Consider the following 9039-nt stretch of genomic DNA (forward strand, 5'->3'; position numbering starts at 1 on the left):
CCCCCCCACTATGGCCATCCCCCTTCCATGGAAATGAGGGGATTGAAAGCTCCTTCTTTCAATTGACTTCTCCCTTTCCACAAGGCAGGGCTCCCCGGCTCCACCCTTGGGGTCGCTCAGAGTTCACCGGCACTGTTTCTGGCCCAGGGTAAGTATCTCAAGCCAATCTGGTGAGCCCACATTGGCAGTCTGTTGCATCAAAAACCACTTTAAGGTGTTAATGTGTGGACAATCTGGGGCATTAGAGCTCCAGGAGCTGCCCAAAAGTAAAGGCCCTCTACCAGTTCTCTTCTATCCTAAGCTTGCTGGTTGCCATCTGGGACCAGGAAAGATTTATTTTTCCTTTGTGAGTGTGAACGGCTTCTGGGTTTATTTCACTTTCCCTTGAGGCCCTGGGAGTTTTAGCAGAACAAAGGCTGGGATGTTTGACAGTAGGGCAACAATATCCATACAGGTATTTAGAAAACCTACAGATTCCTGGCTAAAGGATCTTGGTCTCTTATTCACTTCATACTGATCACCTAGCTTGGGGTCAGAAGGAAATTTATCCCCTAGGTCAGTGGTTTTCAACCTTTTTCATTTGTGAACCCCTAACATTTTTCAAATGGAGGTGCAAACCCCTTTGAATCCTAAGTGTGGGTATTCACGTACTTTTGATTGATCATAGTCATCTTTTGTGGACCCCTTAGCTATAGTCTGCAAAGCACCAGGGGCCTGTGGACCACAGGTTGAAAACTACTGCCCTAGGTTATGTGGGCACAGACCATGGGCAATTTTGCCTTCTTTAGTGTGGAGCATAGTCCTTTTCCTAAGATCTTCTAAGCTTACATTATCTAACTGCTTCCCTTGTCACTGCAGTGGCAGTGACCTCCTATTCCCTGCTTTTACGTATGGTTCTTTTTGTTTGGGACGTTGGGCCTTGCAGTTGTGTGGGAAGGTCTGAAGTGGTGATTTTACAGACTAGACTCATAATACAGAGAGCCACACCTAGTCCCAGGTTGCTGTTTAGAGAAAACTTGGCTGTTTCTTCACAGCACAGAATTGTGCAATGTAGGAGTATTCCTGGTCCCTAGCATAGCGTGTAGATTGCTTAACTGTCTGCTTTTAATGGTTTTAAGTGTCTTGACTTAATGTATCTGGAATAGGAGTGGGAACTTGGTTTATAAAATAATTTGAGTTTGGAACTTGTTTTCTTTGAAGCACCAAGTATACTGAGAGCTGCTATAATCTTGCTGGGATCATTTGCCCCCAGCAGACTTCCTGCCTATGGCAGGGGGGGCTGGACTCAGTGATCTCTCAAGGTCCCTTCCAGCCCTTACCGTCTATGAAATCTATGAAAATTGTGTAATTACAGTATTTGCCAAGTCCCAAATTCTGAAGAGCTACATGGAACAGCCCTAGATATGCAACCTAGTGATATTTTTTTATATGTTACCTATACGTTATTTACAGGATAGGAAGAAAGCTTCTGTTCCAAATGCACCCAAACGGTGGGACATAATGCTTCCCAAACCATGTAGGGGATTTAATTTCAAAGGAGAACTGCCACGAAACTGATAGTGAGTGGTCAAGGGGATTGTCTGAACTTTGCTATGAAAAAAATGGATTCATCCTTTTCCCCTGTGTTATTTCCTGTGAGAAAAAGATGTTGACTTCTAACTTGGTGATTAAGGCTCATTTGAGCAAAGGTTCATGTTACCATGACAACAAAAGTGGAATCCAAGTGGTTTCTAAGAAAGACAAGGAAACTGTTTGGATCTGGAGGATGCCTTCTGAAAAATCAAAAATTGCCTCAAGTCATTCATCCTTATAACAGGCACTTAAAGGTTTCATTGCTGTTCTCCTAATCATTATTAAAAACAGTTATTCTTATCAGTCTAGTGTGAAAAACTATTGACATTTAGAACAGAAAGGAAAGAATTTATGACAAATGTGAACTGATGGTTGTGTGACATTTCATGACTGTCAAATTGAGGAATTAATAAATTAAAGTTATTAACGAATAACATTTTCGTGTAACTCACTTCCAAGTTGTATTTTCAACTGAATAACCTCTGTCCTTTTGCCAGTAAGGGTTGTCTATTCTAGCAAATTGTGGGTGACTTGTGAGAGGCGGTGTGTGTGACATGTTAAAATACTTGTAGTCATAGCATCTGAGAGAGGCTAATTATGCCGTTACCTCCACAATATACTACAAGTAAAAGTGTACTGTATTAATTGCATACCTCACACACCCCTTTCCCCAAAATTAGCTATTGAGGCATGTGTTTTCTGTAAATTGAGGAATGTGTTTTATGCAAGGTAGCTGGTTTCCATGCTGAAGGGGAGGCAGGGGGATGCTGTAATGGCTGCTGGGGGCTGTGCTGCCTCCCCTTCACTTCCCAGCTTCATGGGAAAGGGGTGAACTCTGTTGGTCAGATCATTCACTTTCTGCTTGCAAGCTTTCCAAAAGCTGCTGCCAATTTGACAGTGGCTGTGCCAGATTTAAAGCTTGATGAGCAGGGCTGCAAAGAAAGAGTGATACAGGCTTTGTCCCTGGTCAATGCCTATTCGGCCAGATCTGGAAAAATCCTTGAATCTCTTTTTCTTCATTATGCCTTCCAAAAACAAGGTGAGTGTCTTATGGGGTAGAAGTTATGTGAGAAAATGTAGTGATGTGTTACAAATAAAACAGTATGAATACAGAAATAAGCAGTGCCATGTAAAATATCCTCTTTGCAAGAACCATATTCCCATTGTTCCTCTTCCCTCCCCTCTCCCCCTGCCCCAGATAAAAATGCATATTGCTAGCAGCCTGGAACTGGCATGTGGTATAATAGTTGAAGCCACAGCATAATGGGCCCTCAGCAATTTAATTAAGACTTCCATTTAATTAACAAAATTAAAAACACTGCTTGAATAAACTATACAGCATAGATCCCCTTCCAGAGATAAAGTTTCTAAAAATGAATTTTCCCTACTTGAGTTTATAAGGAATGTTCTGTCTTAGTTTAGAGTGAAAATGTTCTAAGCTTGCTAGATAGCCCCCTCCCTTGCACTTGCATCTCTAATGTGAATAAAGATAGCAACAGTAAAGAGTTCCTTTTCTTCAGGGTTAGCTTGCATATGGAATACATTTTGCTGGATGTGCAGAGTCTTTTATACTTATCAACTGTTCATTTAAGTTTTCCGCTGCCAGGTTTGTACTGTAGCCTATAGCCCAGAAAATAATTCAGTTCTGCTGAAAAGTCTCTTGCCCCATAGCTAAGTAATAGCTTACATTTTTAACCAAAACTGTGTTCCTGTCATATGGGCTGTCAATGCCATTTTTATAACCCACTATTATTCTGGCAAACAACTTGCTCACCAGATATTGGTGCTATAGGCTGCTTCCCAATATCTTCCCCACCCCTTTCCCCATGATCCCCTAGTTTCTGATAACATTAAAACCCATCTGGGTCTCAAAGCTTCCCAGCTCCCTCCTGAAAGCACACACCCTGAAAGGCTTAACTAGAGCTGAGTGTCATAGAGCTTCCAAGACTGTCAGCTCCACGGTAGGGAGCCAAGAAGTCCTGAGAACCAGGTAAGCTAGAGTTACAAGACTTTAAGACTCCTGTCGTGGTTCACCACAAGGGACTAGAAGCCTCTCTATGGCTGAATAACTTGGAAACAAGGACTGTGGAAACACTAGGGTCCCAGGTGCCAGAGCAGACTGCCTAGCATGAACTCTAGAAGCATTATGCTATGCAGCAGTTTCCCAGAAATTCAGACTTTGATTTGCCAATATTTTCTCAAACCCTGAATGCTTCAAGAAAAACATGTCAATAGATTGATATTTTCTGATGATTTTTTCTTCCTTAGGAAAAAAATAAACAGTTCTCCTACTAAGGAAAGATGGGCCTAATCCAGAATCTCAAACTCCTAAGTGTGTTACTTGTGGATGGAGAATTCAGAACAATAACCAGGATCAGGATTTTGAATTTCACAGGTAGCTTTGTTCTATGTGAAAGACTGATCCAAACTCTGCAAACATATTAGGATCCTACGGTGGACTCAGCTTGGACTCTACAATTAACATTTGCAGTTTTACAAGCTTCATTTACAAGTAAAATTAAACTTCAAGCCATTAGAAAAATCAACCAAAAGAAATTCAATCAGAAGACAACTGAGGAAGAAATTTTTCGTCATTATTACTGTGAATGACATTGTATAATTTTCATGGATATTGTAGGGGCAGGGATGTCATCTTTAGAAAAAGCTTAATGTTGCTGGAAAGACACTGAATGGCAGTATATGGATCAATAATGTGATACACCATAGAAAGTCACAGGAAAGTAATTTTGATTAGTACCTATGAGATGAATGTATGTATAAAGCCAGAACTGGCTTCATTATGAATAGGTGATCCCAGACCTCAAGTACCAATGTCATTCAAACTTACTAGGTTTAAATGCAGTGAAGAATGATTCATTTCCCCTGATTAAGCCAAGGCTTTGTGTATCAATGACAGGCGTATTACAAATAGAGCTTATTCAACAGCTGTGACCACTACAGAATACATCTTTCTGTGCATTTCATTTTAGAGAATTACAAACTGTCAGGAGAACCAAAATATTACAGAGGATAAATAGAGACAAAAGGAAGGGAATGAACAAAGGAAATGAGGAAGGGTGATGAAAATATAATTAAAATAAAAAGTTTAAAAAAGAATTGAGGGGGGAAGATTTCTCAGTATTTTAAAATGCAGAAAAGAAAATATAGTCAGAGTGCCAAACAGAGATCAAAGTGGTGCTGAAACATTTAAAAGAAGTAAGAAAAAGAAAGGCTCTGTCTTATGAAGGAAAGTTCAATAAGAAGTAAAAAGAGACAGGAGGAGAGAGCAAGTCCCAAATGAAAACCAAGGCAAGAGAACTGCTGGAGTCAAGGATTTCTTCTCATTTACCTCTTTGTTGATGGTGGGGACTCTTTGTTTCTTGTCCTAGTACAGTGGTAGGTGTCTGTGCACTCCTGTACTATCATGGGGGGGTGTAGATAGAGGCACTTATACCAAGGTCTCTATTGTGGTCCTTACACTAAGCACTGCTGAAAATTGGGCACATATGTCAAAATATTTAGAAACATCAGGGCCGTGTCCTTCATGCAGAGCAATGGCCTCTGTTCATACCAGTGAAGACAGTCAGTCCTACAAATCAGTGCTACCTCACTCAAGAAAGGAACATATGAACGTGGGCAGATGCAGGATTTTGTAAAGGAGGGTGCAGGAGCAATGATTGTTGCTGCAGGGGTGACTATACTCCCACTTCTTCCTCCCCTGCCCCTTCCCCCTGACCCAGTAGACCGTGTTGTAGAATCAGAAACCAAGGACTTTTTCAAAACCCAGAAACAGATGTGATTTCCACCCCCTGCAACTTTGGCATCCCGTTCCTTCCCCTTCATGTTCAGCAGCACTTCCACTCACCTCCCCTCACATCCACCTCTTCCCCATCCACTGCAGTCTCTGGCTGCCCTAGAGGCAGAGGGCACTTCAGAGCCACTCCTGTTCCACTCCAGCCATCTCCATGAGGAGCTGGGCTAAGCTGAGGATAGCAGTGGTTACAGGGGTGGGTAGCAGACTGGTTCTGTCTCCCTGTGCCTACTCCAGGGCTGGCAGGGAACACCCAGGGAGATTGGGCATGGAGAAAAAACCCACCTGCTGCTGTCACTGTGCCCAGCTGGGACCCAGCTGGAATGGGGCAGAGACAGCTCTGGAGCTCCCCCTTCCCTGGGTTAGTCATGAACAGCAGGGACCATGGCAGTGGCAGGCAGGGGAAGGGAGGGAATGGTAGATGAGAGAACATGCCACTGAGCACAGAGGGGATTTTTTCCCTGCGCTGGGGACTGAAAGTCTCCAGCTTTTGCTCTTGTGCTGTGGTCTGAAAGTGGTATGCAGCTGTGCTGCCATACCTCCTCTGGATCCACCTCTGCATATGAACAATTATAAACTGCAGGTACAGGTTTCCTCACTTTAGGCAGTACATGCATTCCTGGAAAACAGCCCATAACAAGAATTCACGTAAAGGGAACCCACTTTACAATGTAACAAATAGGGATACATTCGAAGACCTCAACTGTACTGACCCCCAGGCCCATTTCTACCACTTTTACAAGACAATTTTGGTACTCACCAACCGCATACAGTACACACAAGCACAGGGTGGTGATGAATGTGGGAATGGCAACTACAGAAACACAGGTTGCAGACAACAAGCAAGGAGCACAAAGCCACACAGGAGACTATATTTTGGTGTGCGTCACTCCCACAATGCACCACACAAAGCAGCTGACTGCGGGCTTCCATCACACCAATCACATAAGAGTGAATTTACCTTGCATATAACTAATTTTTCGGTATAATAAGGGTCATTGCATAAGAGTGAATTCGCACATACAGAACCCGCTTAAAGCAAGGGAAACCTGTAGATGAAAAGTGAAGTTGTTTGCTCCCTCCCAGCAGCCCAAGCCTTGTATGAATCATGCTGCCCTTGAACAGATTCTCCCCTACAGTTTTTTCATTAGCATCCATAGAGCTTAAAGATGGTTAGGTTGGTTTAAATCCCACAGCCAGTGGGATTTTCTGCAGAAACCCAACTGGACCTAAAGCAAAAGACCCTGAAATATGTCTCTATCCTCAGCCTTCTCTCTCTAATCCTGGGTAGGACTCTCTCCAGAGCTTTGAAGGGGTGGTCCTTTGGAGGAAACAACTGTGCCCTGACCTTATGCTGAATCATTTGCTAGGGGGTAACAAACTTTAATGATGACTGACTTGGGCCAGAAACAAACTAGGCAACAGAGATAAAAATTTCCATATCTCACTGTCATATTCAAATTATCTAGTCCTCAGCACCTCAGAGGGCGAGACATTATTTCTAATCTACGGACACATCGTCTCACACTTTTCTAAGATACTAATTTTTAAAAGTCAGTCCAAATAATTGCATTTCTCTGTTCAAACACCTAGCCTTATCTGAGATGATTTTCTTTGCATGGTATTCCTGGAGCTTCACACAATCAAAATATCTTATTGAATTTTGTTTTCTCTTCTCAGCATGAATTCCAAAACGTCTCCTATTCTTTTTTTTCCAACCTAGACCTAAAAAGCTGCTGCTTTCATATTTTTTTAATTCTTCTTAGATTTTAATGGCTTGATTAAAGTCACTGACCTGCTTAGAATTCCCCACATGGGTGAGCTGTTGTTTTGCCATAACATATCTTCCGATTTGCTGAACAACATGCTAAGTTGTGTTCAGGGAATGTAATCATCATTGTCATCATCTAAGTCATTATTCATAAGGGAATAAAAATACACACTTAAAAAATACTACTGATTATTGTGATATTGACCGTCAGGAACTAGAGTTATGGACAGTGGCATAAAACTCTCAGGCAGGGTACAAGCTTCCTGGTGACTCAGATGTAATAATAAAGGAAGAGGTATAATGGGGCAGTTTTGCAATGTGCATGCCAGTGGCATGTAGAGCAGCAGTGGCTGCTATTTTTGCATTCACTCTAAGTCAGCTACCAGGCCTACTCACCCTTCTTAGTTAGGCTACTGAATAAACTATGAGAAAGCAGACCTATCCACCACCACTTCCACAACTACCTTCACCACCAGCTTTCAGCTATTTATGGCAAACTTTTTCTTGAGCTCCCCCATCTTCTTCCTGCCAGCTACCAATTCCCTGCAAAACATGGTTCAAAAGATCTGCCTAGTACTCTTTAGCAATAGCACTGCTAGAGTACAATCCTCCTGGGAATCATTTAACTGCCTTAACCAGGGAGAGCAATCCTTTTTCCTCCCTGCAGTCAATTGCTAGACACTTTCCAACTCCTGCAACAAATGACAGCTTTTTATCGAACAACATCCTCTATCTCAAAATATCCATTATTTGTCTCTAGAGCAAAGTCCATTCTGTGCACTGAATAAGGCAGAAGTCTTGTGAGAAGAAAAAGCACACAATCATATCATAATGCATGTACAAAGGCACTAACTTATAGTTTCACAGATAGCCCAATTCTGACCTTTCCTAGCTTTTAGATTCTTGCCTGGGCATCCTTAAGGTTCTTTTTTATTATTTCATATTATTTCAAGGCTGAGGGGGGACCTGGTGACCATCTATAAACTCACTAGGGGAGACCAGAAGGGTTTGGGAGAGACCTTGTTTCCCCTAGCGCCCCCTGGCATAACAAGGAATAACGGCCACAAGTTGTTGGAGAGTAGGTTTAGATTAGACATCTGTAAGAACTACTTCACAGTCGGGGCAGCTAGGATCTGGAACCAACTTCCAAGGCAAGTGGTGCTGGCTCCTACCCTGGGGGTCTTTAAGAAGAGGCTTGATGCCTACCCGGCTGGAGTCATTTGAGCCCAGTTTTTCTCCTGCCCAGGCGGGGGGTCGGACTTGAAGATCTACAAGGTCCCTTCGACCCTACTTCTATGATGATTCTATGAACAGCAAAGTTCAGTCAGACATGCTTTAGACTGGAGCTGCTCTGAAACAGGGAACCTCAAGGCAAAGTTTGGAGGTAAGTGTTGTAAAGTAACTGTGCACATAATAAACATTTCTTCCAAGAAGAAACTGCCTTGCTGGGAAAAAGAAATTTCCCTATACCGGAATCAGGATAAAAATTCTCAGATTTGGGACAGATAGACTTCAATTCAGGGGCTTGCATTGTGTGACCTCACTGACCTTCTTTCAGGGCAACTACAGTTTTTCCAGGATATCCTATGTGTATACATCACCTTATATGCATAGAACAGTGTAACAGGGGAACTTCTCGGGGCCAGTTTGATGTTGGCCCGCCCACCTGTCTCTAGGCTAACCACCCACCTCTCTTGTCTGCCACACTTCAATGATACATAATTATGGTGTTAATTAGGCAGGAAGCTGCCCATTTTGCATCGCAATGTTTAGGGGGATCTCCACAGGTCGGTTCCACCCCTACACTGGAGCCCAAGCCTTCCAGATGGCATCTCAGGCAGCTAAACTCATAGTTTCATAGTTTCTAGAGTCGGAAGGGACCTGA

Source organism: Gavialis gangeticus, unplaced genomic scaffold, assembly GCF_001723915.1.
Source record: "Gavialis gangeticus isolate Ggan-Ray unplaced genomic scaffold, GavGan_comp1, whole genome shotgun sequence".
NCBI lineage: Eukaryota > Metazoa > Chordata > Crocodylia > Gavialidae > Gavialis > Gavialis gangeticus.